Genomic DNA, 16,065 nt, shown 5'->3' on the forward strand with positions numbered 1-16,065 from the left:
TCCTGTGGTTTGGTGCTGCCTGTCTTTTCATGGTTAAGTTGGGTTTCACTTTCTGTGTGCAGAATCCCTTGCAGAATCTTTTGTAGTGGTGGCTTTGTGGTCACATATTGTTTTAGTTTCTGCTCATCATGGAAGACTTTTATTGCTCCATCTATTTTGAATGATAGTTTTGCTGGGTAGAGTATCCTGGGGTTGAAGTTATTTTCATTCAGTGCACAGGAGATCTCACCACACGCTCTTCTTGCTTTTAATGTTTCTGTTGAGAAGTCTGCTGTGATTTTGATGGGTTTACCTTTGTATGTTATTTGTTTTTTCTCTCTTACAGCCTTCAATATTCTTTCCTTAGTTTTTGAACTTGTTGTTTTAATGATGATATGTCATGGGGTAGTTCTATGTTGATCTGGTCTATTTGGTGTCCTGGAGGCCTCTTGCATCTGTATGGGAATATCTTTCTCTAGATTTGGGAAATTTTCCATTATTATTTTGTTGAATATATTACGCATTCCCTTCACTTGCACCTCTTCTTCTTCCTCGATGCCCATGATTCTCAAGTTTGGTCTTTTGATGGAGTCAGTGAGTTCTTGCATTTTCTTTTCACAGGTCTTGAATTGTTTAATTAATAGTTCTTTGGTTTTTCCTTTAATTACCATTTCATCTTCAAGTTCTGAGATTCTGTCTTCTGTTTATTCTATTCTGCTGGATTGGCCTTCCGTTTTGTTTTGCAGTTCTGTTTCGTTCTTTTTTCTGAAGTTTTCCATATCCTGGCTGATTTCCTCTTTAATGTTGTCTATTTTTGTCCTGAGTTCATTTATCCATTTATTCATCATGTTCTCTGTTTCACTTTGGTGTTTATACAGTGCTTCTATGGTTTCCTTTATTTCTTCTTTTGCTTTTTCAAATTCTCTATTTTTGTTGTCTTGGAATTTCTTGAGTGTCTCCTGTACATTTTGGTTGACCCTATCCAGTATCATCCCTATAAAATTCTCATTGAGTACCTGTAGTATATCTTCTTTTAAATTATTCTTGTGGGCTTCATTGGGTCCTTTGGCACAGTTTATCTTCATTTTGTTGGAGTCTGGATCTGAGTTTCTGTTTTCTTCATTCCCCTTTGGTTCCTGTACTAATTTTTTCCTTGGGGAAAATGGTTTCCCTGTTTTTTCTGTCTTCCCGTCATTGTCCTTGGTGTTGTTACTGTCCCTGTACTGTGTGCAATTAAGTATTTTCTAGCTTGTAATAATAACAATGGTAATATTTAGAATGGAAGGGTGAGCTGAGATGGAAAGCAAGAAGTTAAAGAAAAGGGGAAAACAAATACACAGACAAGAGGGAGAAAACAGAACAAGGTTTCAGACAAGAAAGTTTCAAAGGTATAAACAGGGAGCATTAGTGTACTAATTGACAGTAAGCTGAACAGACATTAGAGCGACAGAGAGAGGATTGAAAATCAAAAATAAAAAATAAAGATAAGAATAAAAATAAAAAAATAAGTTAATGAAAGCAATATCTATATATAAAAATGAATCAAAATAATATGGAAATAGAGAATTGAAAAAAAAAAACCAAAAAACCAAAAAACCTCCAAGTTTAAATGCAATGAAGTTTGAGTCTTAATAATTTGGGTGTCTGTCTCAGTCTCCAATTCTGGAGACGGTGCCTCAGATGTTGTTCTGTAGTTGTCTCATCAAACGGGATGCATAAAGTAGAACAAATCTACACACACACACACACACACACACACACACACACACACACACAAACTCCCATCAAGTGTCCCAAGTTCAAATGCAATACAGTTTCAGTAAGTTTTTCAGCATGCAGGTATAATCGGTTGTTCTCTCATCAAAGGTAGGGAGAAAAAGAAAGAAAAGAGACTGGAGACAGTTCTGAGAATGGTATCTGCAGCTGTGGCTTGCCTGCCCACTGCTGTCAGCCTGCTGTTGCTGGAGGCATTATTTATGCAGATCTCTGGTGTGAGCTTAGCACTCACCTGGCCCCACAGGCTTTGTTTGTTCAGAGTTCTCCTGTGCCTCTGCTACAAGCTTTCCCTTTTCCAAGGACTGTGGGAAAGGTGACACTGCACCCGTGTTGTCAGGCCTGCGTGTTTATTTACAGTTCATGTGGGAGGTGGGTCTTCCCCCCTCTCCTGTGCAGTTTTCCTCCCACTGCCACTTTCACAAGCTTTCCTGATCCTGATTACTGGGTGGTGCTGCTGCTCCTGCCAGCCACCATGTTTGTTTACAGTTCACATGGGAAGTGGGTCTTCCCTCCTCTCTTGTGTAGTTTTCCTCCCTCCACCATTCTCACAAGTTTTCCTGCTCCTTGTTGCTGGGTACGCGCCCCCACTCCCACCAGAGCCTCTCTGACCCACCCGGCTTTTTTATTTACAGTCCCAGGAAGGATTCCCTTCCCCCAATCTTCAGCACTCAGTGTGCCCCACCTTCTTTCCTGCGTGTCTTTATTGTTTTTATTGCTTATTACTCAGTTTCTCTTTTTTCCCCGGGTGGAGGTCAGTCTGTCCAGGGGGCTATGCTGCTCTGGCCCAGGCTTGTCTATGGGAGTACCACAGTACTGCAAAGCTCACCTGGTCCGCGTTTTCCCAAGCCATCTGGGCACTGGTGACTGGTGGCCCGGGGGCTCTGTTGGTTTCTCTGTTTAACATGAAGTGGAGATTCTCTGCGCTGGCTGGAGATTTTGAGGGGTCAAAGTTATGCCTCTTCTCAGTGACTATGCCTACAAAGTGTGTCTCCAGCATCTCTCCAAGATTTCACTATAGGAGGCTCACTCTCTGTTTCCTAGCCACCATCTTGGAATCTTCTATGACACAATTTTTATATTGATTTGAAGCGGTAATATTTTGGATATATCGGTCAAGCAAAAGTATAACTAAAATTAATTTTTCCTGTACCTATTCACTCTTTAATATGAGTACATGAAACACTAGAACTCCATATTTGACTTAACTTGTGGCCCACATGATATTTTTAATGGATTATAGTGATCACAGTAGCAAGTCTTCATTCATATACCCAATTGATATTTCCCAGTAAAACACCCCTATAAGGCAGAGGCAGGGAGAAACACAATTCCAGAAACATTTATTTTAATATCATGATCTTCTGGCACACTCAAGAAAATTTTAGAATGCAAGAGCATAACTTTGACATTATAAAAATAATTCAAGCCCTCTCCAGGTCATTTTAAAAAGTCAGTTATTTGCAAATGTTGCTGTTTGTTATTAGGAACAAATTATTTGGTCACACTTCAAAGTGAGGTGGCATTCTGATGTGTCAAGATGTCACACACATCCAGAGTCTTCTAAGAATCCCTTCTGTTCTGGCATTCTGCACTTCTGGTCTGAGAGCCAAACCCAGCCTTGCACTTACTATAAGCTTAAGAAGGGAAAATTTGGATGAAAAAGTAGAATACACATATGTTTGTAAATTGGAGAATGTCAGAAATACTGTTATCTTTATTTTCCCTCTTTTCTAAGACGGAGCTGATGATTTTGGGATACTTCCAACAGTGGACTCACAAGAGGAATAAATGGTCAAACCAACAGCACAAACCTGGTATTCTTCTTGTAGTTTTGCAGTTCTGATGCTGAGTTTGTTCATTTTCATAAGCAGATCTGTTTCCTCCTGTACCACAGTGTGGCAACATCTACTGTCCATCAGGTTTCCACCGTCAGTGCTTGCTGGAGATGAGATGCCTCGTGCAGGGGCCAGGCTAAGCCTTATAGAGAAACAGGTAGTTTGCATTTTCCCCTGTGTCATGCAAGTTTGATGATAAAAATCATTTCCTGCTTTAAAAGTTATACTTCTTGATAATTGATCACCTTGAAGATTTTGTAGGATGATTCATGGAGTACAGATATCAGCAGTCACAAGAAGGATAATAGTCATTGTATCAGACAGTCTTTCTCTTTACCATGACCAAATGCCTGATAGAAACAACTTAAGGGAAAAAAAAAAAGATTTACTTTGGCTCACAGTTTCAGAGGTTCAGTCCCATCTATTTGGGCTTGTTGAATAACAGTGGGGGAAAGAACATGTGTGTAGTATAAGTTCTTCACTTCGTGGCAGACAGAACACAGAGAGAAGCAGACATGAAGGAGTCAGAGATAAGACACCCCCAATGGACTGTTTCCTCCAGCAAGTCCCTATCTTCTAAAGTTCCCATGATCCAAAATTGGGCCAACAGCTAGGGACCAAGCTCCAACAGATGAACATTTGGTGGGTGGGGGACACTTCATATCCAAACTGCAATAGTAATTCAAAAAAGAATTCGTTCTTAAATGTTTTCTTAATAATATTTTGAACTGTTTTTGCTAAATCCATATAGTATTCTACAAATGCATCTTAAGTAAAAGCTAGATTTATTGAATAAAAGGAAGCCAGAGCCAATGAAAATGAAAACCACTTATGAAACTCTTTCCTTTCCCCTACTTCCTTCTCATTCTTCAGACCATGAAAACAAAGTTATAATAACATTGAAATTAGAAAAGCAAATTCTTGATTCTCACCCCAGACCTGCTGAAACAGAAACTCTGGAGGTGAAGCTCAACAACTGACATTTAAGAAACCTTCCAGTAGATTCTCATGCATGGTTAGAGATCCTGTGCTGTGGTCCACACTTCTGAGACAGTCACCATTGAGTATTTCAGCAATAGCACACACTGTGATCTTCTACAAAGCATTGCCCTGATTGAAACGCCTTTCCCAGAGGTGGAAAAACTTTGAGGTTAAGCCCAGTCACCATGCTAGAGCCTTGCCAACAATAAACTGGTATGGGGATACAAAAACCCAGCTTCCTTATTTCAAGTCAAGACAAGTCCAGAGTATGGTCTATCTTCAGAACTCCTCCATGAAATCAGGCCAAAGTTAGACTTTGTTTACTGGAGGCTACACTCTTGCTCAGCTTTTTGGCTTTCCTTGTCTTTCTCACCACCTTGGAGGTTCTACCTGAGACTCCTGCCTCGACACATCATATGTACCCAAATACTTGCCTCAAGCTCTGCTTCCAGAGAATCTACTCAGTTAAGTCATAGGTCAGAAAACTATTGCCAGCTTCCTGCTTATGCAAATAAAGTGTTACTGGAACATAGCTATGACTATCCTTTTACATTTTGCCTTTGGTTGTTCTGCACTACAAATTAGTTAATTAGCTTTAACAGAGACTATAAAGTTCACAAAGTCTGTGATGTTTAAGGAAACGTTTACTGCCATCTTAAGATATTAGGCAAGATCAACTGGATGAAAGTTAGAAGGGAACAAACACTGCAAGTAGTAAGCATGTGTTATAAGTAGGGTAGTGGTGTTCAGGAACTCATGCAGTATATCTCTTTCTAGCTGTACCTGTGACAGTATGTTGGTTGCTTGAAATTAGTCATGATGGGAATATTTCCACTATGGAAACTGTCAAATGTTTCAAATATATAAATGTTAAATATATAAAATGTTAAGCACATACCAGCACACCACTTGTTATAAACCAGATGCCTTTTCATACTTCAGTATGGCATGAAGAATTAAGACTATAATAGAAGGTGAAAGGTAAATGGAATCAACACTATTCCTGAATTGAGATTCCCCAAGTATTTGCGAAACCACTCTTAAAATTATGTTTCTGTTCTTGTTTTTACAGAAAATATAATTCAAACAGTAGTGTACCTGCAGTGGTAGAGTCCCCCTGGGAAGAATGGGAAGAATAGGAAATCTTTTTCTTGTGGCCACACTTAGACCCCATGCTTGTGCTGTCTAGTATTTCCTGTAGGATGGGACATTCCCCCTGCTCTCTAAAGTGGGTTGCTGCATAGTGTTTATGTGAACAACCTTTGTATGCACAGCTTTATTAACAGTCTCTTGAACAAACCTTTGTTCTCAGTATTTGCAGAATCTATGTATTTTAATATCCTGTAGGATTCCTGTTCTCAACATCCTTTTTTGTGGTCTTCCTAATAGGAATGGCTAATGGCTCTATGGCTGAGTACTTTAAGTTTAAGGGAATTCTTGGACTTGCTAAGCAGGCACTTTACCACTTGAGCTATGCCCCCACTCCCTTTGATTTTAGTTTATTTTTTAGATAAGATCTCAATGTCTTACCTGGGCCAGCCTGGGACTATGACCCTTCTACTTCTGCCTTCCAAGCAGCTGGGACCACAGACAGCCATGTTTTTGCAATACATTCTCTCTAACTCTTACCTAGATTGTCCACAAACCACTATACTCCAATCTCTGCATCTTAAGTAGCTGAAATTACAGATGTGTGCCACCATGCCAAGTCTCTCTTCTTTTAGAATAGGAGAGAAATAGGAAGGCCCACATAAATGTATTTTGGGGGAATGTGGTAAACAGCCTATAAGATGTCTCTTTGGTCTCTATTTTCTTATTTATGCACTGTGCAAGTCCTTCTCATGTGAATAGAGAGATCAATGTAACCAGTAGGATATTGCACAAATGACTTCTAGAACTAAATACACACACACACACACACACACACAATAGCTATTGCTTTGCTCCTTTGGTTCATTCTCAGGCAGAACTGCCACAAAGGCATGTGGACACTCAAGCGGGTCTCTGGAGAGGTACACAAAGAGAGGAAATGAGGCCTCCTACCAAAGGCTAGCAAGTTACAAGTGGATTCCCCATCACCACTTAAGTTCAAGACTGGTCACAAAATAAAGCCAAGATAGACACAAGGCAGCCCTTCTTTTCAGTTGAATTGAATTTGAAATGATCACAAACTCTGATCCAACATGTTGGATAAAGGTTTCTGGTACTCCCATTGTGATTAGGCAAACATACTGACAACATTTTGATGTTGTTGCCCATGTAGCCAACATAGCCTGTCATTATTAATTGTATTCAGTCATTTTTGAATGATGCTATGGTGTATTTTCAAAATTTTAACATGGGTTTATTGTGCATTTTATAGTGCATTTTAATCTTGAGATCTAAATTTTTCTTCCAATAGTTTTAATTTATGTAAAACAATAATGCTGAATATAATTCTTATGCTGAAAGAAACTGAAATCCTTACTTTCAAACTTACTATGCTTTAAATATGGCATTGAAAGTTGAAAAGGGCTGCAGAGGAAGGTGGAAACTTTTCACCAAGTAAAACACAGGAAGTTCTTGTGCTCTACTAATTGCCTTACAAAAGTAAAGCCAAATGCCTAATAACTATCCTGTTCTATTAGTCCCTGGATACTTGCTGTGAGAATTTTACAGCAAGACTTTCATACTGTCATGAAAGTGACTCTTTTGACTGAAAAAGTTGTTACTAATCAGATAGGATAGTGTGTCACTTCCTCTAATATTCAGTGACTCTTTGAATGATGCTACAGTGTAGCCTGCTCAGTCTCCCTATTCTGTCTGCACATTTCTTTTTGCTTTTTCTTTCTTTAACCTGTGATCCATTCATAGTTTAAAGAGTAACTTTATCACTTTGACCTAAAACATTGATGACATTTGAAACCATAAATGATAGATCAAAGCACTTAACATTTATAAAACCTAAAATTCTGACATTATCATGATAAAATGTGCTATCTTCAATTCCTGCATCACTTCCTGTTCTGGGAGCAGAGACTGTCTATACCTGGGCCACCCTGGCACATGATCGTACTTGCTGAGCAAGTGTTACTGTTTGGAACTCCTGTGCACAGTTTTATATGTATAGAAATGCTTACTCCTGCAAAAAAATTTTAGAGAATTTGAATCTTTCTCATTTGTAACTCTTTCCAAGTTGAACACATGGAGAGGGATAATAAGAAACTACTAGAAATGTAGCTAATAGAAATGTAAAAATCTAGTTGAATTGGTTACATGGCTTAAGCTGGTATTCTCCAAAGGGTTAAAATTTTGGAATATAGCACATTTGAGTATGTAGGTTTTTAAATTACAACTTGGAGTTATTTTAAAAACAGAATCTGAATTAAACATTTGCTGGTGATGAATATTCTAAATGTAGTTGGATAATCATTGCTTTAGTGCAAGTCAGCTCCCATTATTTCAAATTCAATGTTGATATGTGAGTGACTGAAAACAACTGATTTGCTTATTTTCAAAAGGATGATGCTAACCCAAATAAAGCTTTAGTTGGTACCTCTGCAAGAAGCACATTCTAACTGCAGGATTATAGAAGACTTAGCCTGTGTGCTGGCTAAAAATGCAGAGTCCTGGACTCCCTGCCCACTGATTCTCATTCAGTGAACGTGGAATTGATCCCACAATCATATACTTTCAAAAGCATCAATAGGGTTCTGATACAAGCTGTACATGCATCATACTTTGAAAAACACTTCCCTCAAAGCTCCTGCTACCTGAAAGATAGCTGCTGATAGCCATTTCCTTCTGGGAGCTGTTTGAACTCTTTGAATGTTGTTCCTTCTATTGCCTTCTGTTCACTTCAGACTTTGCTGGGAAATAGGAAGTTTGAGTTACTATTGCAGAGTTCTTTCATTTGTTCTGCCAAGATAGCTGGCAGTGTCCTTTAAAAAAGACAGCTATTGTAAAATCCAGAGAAGCCTGGTAAAGTAAATTAACTTTTATCACCACAATTTTTTCCCAGCTGTCAATTAACTGTGTTTCCACAAGGAGAAACTCTTCCTCCTCTAGTAGCAATTCTTTTAATCAGAATAATGACAATATATGTTTAACTTGTCACCTTCTTTTATTAAACAAATTTTACCAGCCACCCATGGTGTCATCACAGAACAACACAAACAGAAGCACTCTAGTAAGGCTTTCTATCACTATCGGGGTGTACTGCAGATAACAACTCCACGAGCTGTTTGCTCACTTGAGTGTCAATTATTTTGATAATCTTCAACCATCATTCGCCAGCTAACTAGATAATATCAGAGGGAGACCACTACTTGGATTTCCCCTCTCCGCTTCACTGCCCACCAACGTTTTAGATGTCTTTCCGTCTTCATTTGCATTTCCCTGAGAGGAGATTATAAGGGCTCCAGTGAAAATTGTTTAATTGGGATAGATGGTAAACACCAGGAAAGTGGGAAAGGAGATAGCATAGGAAAGAAAGTCATGCAGGATAGAGGGTATATATTCAAATAAGTCTGTGCCAGGGGCACTGGGGCTCCATCAGAAACTTGAGATAGTGAAGCAGAAGGCTCACAGTTACCCTCCCACGGCATGAGGATGCTGGGCACACATTCACTGTGCTGGGGAATGTGTGCTATTCTCCCTCTATTGGATAGTAATGGCTGCTTCCAAGAACAATTTTAACTTCCCTTTTATGCCTGTGGAGCAAAGCCATTGGTCAGGAAAAACCATAAACAAAATCCTTAGGCAGAGAGGCCTAAGACAGCAAGCAGTCTTTGGAATAGAAAGATAAAGTCAGAGAGATATGGGCATGACTTAAAATTAGGTGAATGTTATACTTCTTGACTATACTGTCTTTAACCTCATGAAAATTGTTGATCCTGGGAACTTTTCCTTTTCCTCTTATTGATGAAGTTTCTCCTGGATGCATATTTTTGCCTACATTTAAAAAAAATTTTCCACTATATTTGTTTTATAAACCAATAGCCTCACATCAATCTCACTCTAAGCAAAACAAAACAAACAAAAAACAATAGCCAGCAAAATGGTTCAGTTCCATTCAGATATGAACGCTCCAGACTTCAGTCAGTTCCTCAAAGCAGGTCCACAATTCCATGTGGTTTGCTGGCCAGATCTTGTTCCAATTCCCATTTTCTACAGTGACCATTCCAAGCTTTCCCCTTTCTCTTTCAGCTCCGCAGTCTCTTCCTAGTCTTCTTCTTCTGAGCTTCTGACCTTTAAAATCTCTATTCCTTTTTTAAATAGGGGCTTTCTGTGGAGGGCAATCCCCATGCACAAGCATGGACCAGGCATATGTTTTACCTCCTTTTCTCCAGTGTCAGAGGAGGGGTATCTATCCAATGGAGAATGCAAATTCCTCCCCTGGTCTTTGGAGTACAATCTCTCCTGACTTCAGTTTCTTCTACACTCTTTTGCATTTTTGAATTTTCCTGACATTCTTTCTAAGCAGCATAAATGAGTTGGTCTCTGTGCTAAATGTAACACACACAGAATCAAAGATGTGTACATGTGCACACACACGCACATGATCCTATAAATCTCTCTGAAGTCTATTCTTTTCCCCTTAGTCTTAGTCAACACACTCTGAAGTTTATGCCCTGTTTTATTTACCTATTGCTGCATATTCAATTACCCCAAACTTTTTATCTTAAAGTAATGGATAGTCACAATTTCTGTGGGCTGGAAATCTAGGTTTGACTCACCTGCGTCTACCTCAGGAATTTGTAGTGTATTTCAGCTAAGTCGCCAGTCAATTGAAGGCTTGATTAAGATCAGAAGATCCATTTCTGAGATAATTCATGAACATGAATTTTGGTAAGGGCCTTAGTGTTTTTCTGATTCTTGAGTAGGCTTTTGTTGCTCCCTAAGAGGTCTTTCCATATAGAGACTGAAGTGTCTTTGTGACATGACAACTTGATTTACCCAGAGCTTGTAATTTCAGGCAGCATGGCAGAAAGCTATAATCTCTTCTATGACTTTGACTCAAATCACAGACCAACACTTCTCATTCTACTTGTTAAAAGTGAGCTACCTTGTTCATGCCAGATTTGAGAAGGGAAAAATTTTTGAAGGGAAACATCAAAGAATTGTGTACATATTTTAAAACGGTCACACTTCTTTGCCCATCTTTTGCCTCGCTGCCAGTTTTCAGCACATTTCCCTATGGCCTATTCTTCTGTAATGCTATTTAGGCAGTTCCTGTGAAGGCCAGCTGTGATCTCATAACTAGTAAGCCAACATATACTCATGTTACCTTATATGTCTTCTCAGATCATACGGCAACATCAACCTCCATTTCTTAAAACTCTCCATTTTTGTGGGAAGACACTCTCTTGTTTTTTTTTTTTTACACCTTTCTAGAAACGTCTTTCTATTTTTCTTCTCTTTTTGTTTCTTCTCAATACCTGTGAGTAGCAAGCTACTAGGTATCTGTGTCTTTTTTTTATTGATTTCAACATATGTATACAGATAGGTTCACCCACAGATAAAATAATGGCCCCTTACGGTTCAACATCCAAACACCAGAACTTGTGAATAGGTTCCTTTTCATGGAAAAAGTGACTGTGTAGATGACATTAAGAATCTTGAGATGGGATCCTTGTACTGGATTATCTGAGTGAGATAATGTGATCACAGGAGTCCTTAAAAGCGGGAGAGAGGTGGAAGTAGATCAGAGAGATGACATAGACAGGGAAGGAGTTCAAAGCATGAGAGGTCCACCGCCCATTGCAGGCTTTGCAGGTGGGAGTAGGAATATGTGAGTAGCTTCTAGAAACTGAGAAAGGTCCTCAGCTGACAGCCAGCAAGGATGTGGTATTCCCTGTGTTACAAAAACAAGGGACTGAAATCTGCCAATTATCCTAACGAGCAAAGCAACAGTTCTCAAGAACTCTGGAAAGGCATGCAGTCTACCTCCATATTTAATGTTATTTTATTATATACATTGTTTTAACTGTATTTATGAAGTACAATGTAATATCTTTTTGGAATGATTATAGTAAGCTAATTCACATAGCCATCACTTCACATACTTTTTTTTTTGTGGTAGAACATTTTAAATGTCCTCTTAGAAATTTTCAAGTAAAAAGGACATTATTAACTATGATAGTAGCCAGGCTAATTTCTTCTGTATAACTGAGACTTGTACCCTTTCAATATGTCTGTATTTATCAAACCCCCTCCTTGGTAACAGCATAATACTCTCTACTTCTTTAGAGACCTTTTTAGATTCTGCATTTAAGTAGAATCACGCAATATTTTTCTTTCCGTTACTGGTTTATTTTACTTAGCATAGTGTTCTCCAGTTTCAACCATGTTTTTCAAATGATGAGATTTTATTCTTTTTAAGGCTGGATAGTATTCCATTCCATATATATATATATATAAATATATCATGATCCCCTATCTCTGCTATTGTGAATAATGCAACAGATATCTCTTTAGTATACTGATTTCATTTTCTTTTTCTTTAGCTATATATCCAATAGTACACTTGCTAAATGATATGGAAGTCTATTTTTATTTATTTATATTTTCGATGGTACTGGGTTGTACTCAGGGCTTTGTGCTTGCTATGCAGACACTCTACCACTTGAGCCCTGCTGCCAGTCCTTTTTCTTTTCTGGTTATTTTTGAGATAGGATCCTACTTTAACCCTGGACCAGCGCCTGGGGAAAGATCTTCAGTATTTGTTCTTCCCCTTGTAGTTGGGACTATAGGTGTGTGCCACTATGCCTGACTTTTATTGGTCAAGATGAGTATCTTGCTAACTTTTTACTTGGACAGGTCTTGAACTACAGTCGTCCAAATTACCAACCTAGGATTATAAGCTTGAGCCAACAGGCCTGGCCCTGGAAGTTCTATTTTTAATTTCTTGAGAAACCTCCATACTTTTATCCATAATGGCCACAAAAATATACATTCCTTAGGAATACAATTTTTCTTTTCGCTACATTCTTGTCAACAATTTTTGATAAAAGCCAGTCTAACACATCACTGTGATTTTATCCTAGAAATGCCTGTGCCATACTTTTGATCACAGAACTGGAAGTTAATTTGTGTTGTGATATAAAGCTTATATACATTCTTACAAAGGGCACTACTTCTTTGTTGTGTACATATCTTGCAAATATTTCCTCCAAATCTAAGGATTGTTACTGCATTATTTTTTCTTGAGACAGTATGTCTCTGTGTAGCACAGACTGGTCTTAAATTCTCAATCTTCCTGCCTCAGCATCTCAAGTGCAGGGATTACGGGATGTATCACCACACCTGTCTTGTCATTGCATTTTTTAAATGATGTTTTTTAATGCACAGAAGCCTTTAAATTCAATACAAGTTTGGATTCATCATTTCTTTTTTTTTCCTGTATTGTTTGTGCATTATAAAAATAAATCCTACAATACGCTGAAGTCAGAGACATCTTCTGCCTTCAATTTTGAGATGTTTCATTTAACCACAATTCTTTGCTTGGCACAAAGCAAACAGTATGTTTCCAATGGATAATAATTTCCCCAGCACTTGTTCTTTTCTTTTTTGATCTTCACCTCCATCATAAATCAAGTTGAACTGCTTTTATGGTTTTGTTTCTGGGCTTTATGTTTGATTTCACTATTCTTTCTCTATTCCCAAATCAGTATTCATGTCTCCTAATCACCATTCTGTTATATTAAATTCTTTACTGTATAGGCTGAGACCCCCCTACTCTGTTTGCCTTCAATTATCTTACTGTTCTTGGTGCTTTACTTTTCCTTATGAATTTTAAAATTAGTTTTCAAGTTCCCTAAATGCCCTGTTGGTATTTTGATTGGATTGTATTGAATTTATAGATTAATTTTGAGAGAACTGACATTTTTACAATATTGGATTTTCCCATCCATGAACTTGGTTTATCTTTCAATTACTGATGTCTTTTTTTATGACTTTGAAGAGTATATTACAATTTTATCTATCTCGCATAAGGTTTGTGAATATTTTAAATGGTATCTTCAAAGAAGTGTGTTTTCAAAGTGTTAGTTCCTGATAAAAGATGGACAATTTTTATAAACATTTTGTACATAGTAATATTCCCAAACCCTTCTATTAATGCTATTAATTTGAGTTTCTTGTGTTGACAACTATAATAATCATAGCACATATAAATAATGAGCATTTTGTTTGCTTATGATATTTATATTTTAAATTTTTTTCTTTTCTTGTCTTAAGGAAATCCTTTAGGCCCTATTAAAAGGAGCATACACAATGAGTGTCTTTATTCTGCTGCAGATTTCAAAGCCATTGCTTCTATCATTTACCTTCAGGAATGCTATTTGCTCAATCTTGTTTTAACAGGCTTCTTTCTATTATTAGTTTGCAAGTTTTTATTTTTAATGATTTATCAAAAAATTTTTCTGCCTCTGTTAAAAGGAGTTTTTTCTTTTAATTATGGTATAGCGATTACACTCAGATTTATTTCTAATGAAAAAAAGTAAACTTGTGGTGCATCTAGAGGAGCATGGTTTATGGTAAACCTGAGGTTCTGTCTGGAAGAGCTTCTGGGGCTACTGGTTTGGGCTGGTGATTGTGTAGGCACAGGGACCACACAGAAAGATGGGAGAGGAAGCCAATGATGACAAAAAACAACAACTAAATTCCAGCTAGAGCAGGAAACAGAACTTTGCTTTGAGGTGGAAGCATCTCAGTCAGTACAGCTGGAGTCGCTGACAAGTACGGCAGAGTGCTTTGGCACCCAGTCAACCAGAAACAAGAAATTCACATTTGATGCTGGTGCCAAGGTGGCTGTTTATACTTGGCATGGCTGTTCTGTGCAAGTGAGTGGCCACACCAAGGTGGGTTATGTCTATAGTGACATCCCTGTGTTGCTTAACCTCAACTCTCACAGAGCCCTGAAGCAGACCAGAGGCACGTGGAAAAGGAGGACAAGCAGAGTCCCCAAGTGATGGTAGTGGGTCCTGCTGATGTGGGAAAGTCCCCAGTATGTCACCTACTCCTGAACTATGCAGTGAATTTAGGTCTCTGTCCTACAAATGTGAAACTGGATGTGGGCCAGGGTCCTATGTCTATCCCTCATACCATGAGAGCCCTCTATACTGAGTGGCCAGCAGATGTTGAAGAAGGTTTCTCTGTCCAGGCCCCTCTGCTATATCATTTTGGCTCTACCGCCACTGGCACCAACATCAAGCTTTTTAATAACATTACATCACGTTTAGCAGATGTGTTCAATCAAAGGCATGAGATAAACTGAGGGGCATCTGTGAGTGGCTGTGTCATTAACATCTATGGCTGGGTCAAGGGCTCTGGTTACCAGGCCCTGATGCATGCAGCTTCAGCTTTTGAAGAGGATGTGGTTGTGGTTCTGGATATGACTGTACCACTAACCAAAACAGGACCTGCCTCATGTTATATGCACTGCGCTGCTCCCTAAATCAGGGAGTGTGGTGGAGCACTCCAAGGATTTCTGGCAGGAATGCAGGAATGAGCATATCCGTGAGAATTTCTATGGTTTCTGAGGCTGTTTCTATTCCCATGCCTTCAATGTCAAATTTTCAGATGTGAACATCTACAAAGTTGGGGCACTATCCATCTGGGACTCCTGTTTTGGCATGTCTCAGAAAGACCACCAGCTCATGCTAGTCACACCTGGCTGAGATATAGTGCATCTTTTGAGTGTTAGCACTGCTGAAGGCACAGAGGAAAACCTTTCTTAGACAAGTGTGGCTGGTTTCATTGTGGTGACCAGTGTGGACCTGGAACATCAGGTGTTTACTGTTCTGTCTCCAGCCCCTTACCCATTACCTAAGAACTTCTTTCTCATCATGGATATCCAGTTCATGGATCTCAAGCAGAGATCAGCAAGAAGCCTGTTTTCTGGGGTATAGAGATTTGACCACACCAGGGGCACATGGGCTGAGATAAGAGAATCTGTTGAGGTCAGTTGACAAGGAAACTGAACTTGTAGAAAGCATATGTTCTACCTCTTAAAACATGTGGTGGTAACCAAACTCTTCTAATATTGAACCAAAAGGAGAAACATGAAAAAAATTTAATGACTTTCTTAGATCACCTAAAGTGCCATTTAAAATACTCAAACCCTGGAAAATTCCATTTCTTTTACTGCCCTTCCATGTGGATTTTTTTTCAAATAACTACTTCTTATCCCACATATAGTACTTGCTATCTCATTTTCCAAGATGAAAGTTACATCCAATAATTTTGAATTTTATATTCAATAAAATTCAAACTTGAAAGTACCTTTTTATTATGTTATATTTTTATTATATTATATACAAATATATTATTCTTTTATTATTCTTTATCATTTGTGCAGGAGGGATTCATTGTAACATTGCATCTTGGTTAGGTTCATCCCTATCATTTCTCTCCCTCATCCCTCATCTCTCTCCCCTCTGAAAAATATTTTAATAAATATTTTTGCCATGATCCAAGCATTGTATGCACATAAGAATAAAAGAAAAAATAA

General features: G+C 38.4%; 1 pseudogene; it reads left to right on the top strand.

Annotated features, from left to right (window-relative positions):
• Positions 1-14,174: 14,174 nt before the first annotated feature.
• On the top strand, positions 14,175-15,463 carry LOC109677900 (polyribonucleotide 5'-hydroxyl-kinase Clp1-like; annotated as a pseudogene).
• Positions 15,464-16,065: the final 602 nt, after the last annotated feature.

The sequence above is a fragment of the Castor canadensis genome, chromosome 5 (genome assembly GCF_047511655.1).
Source record: "Castor canadensis chromosome 5, mCasCan1.hap1v2, whole genome shotgun sequence".
NCBI classification, from domain to species: domain Eukaryota; kingdom Metazoa; phylum Chordata; class Mammalia; order Rodentia; family Castoridae; genus Castor; species Castor canadensis.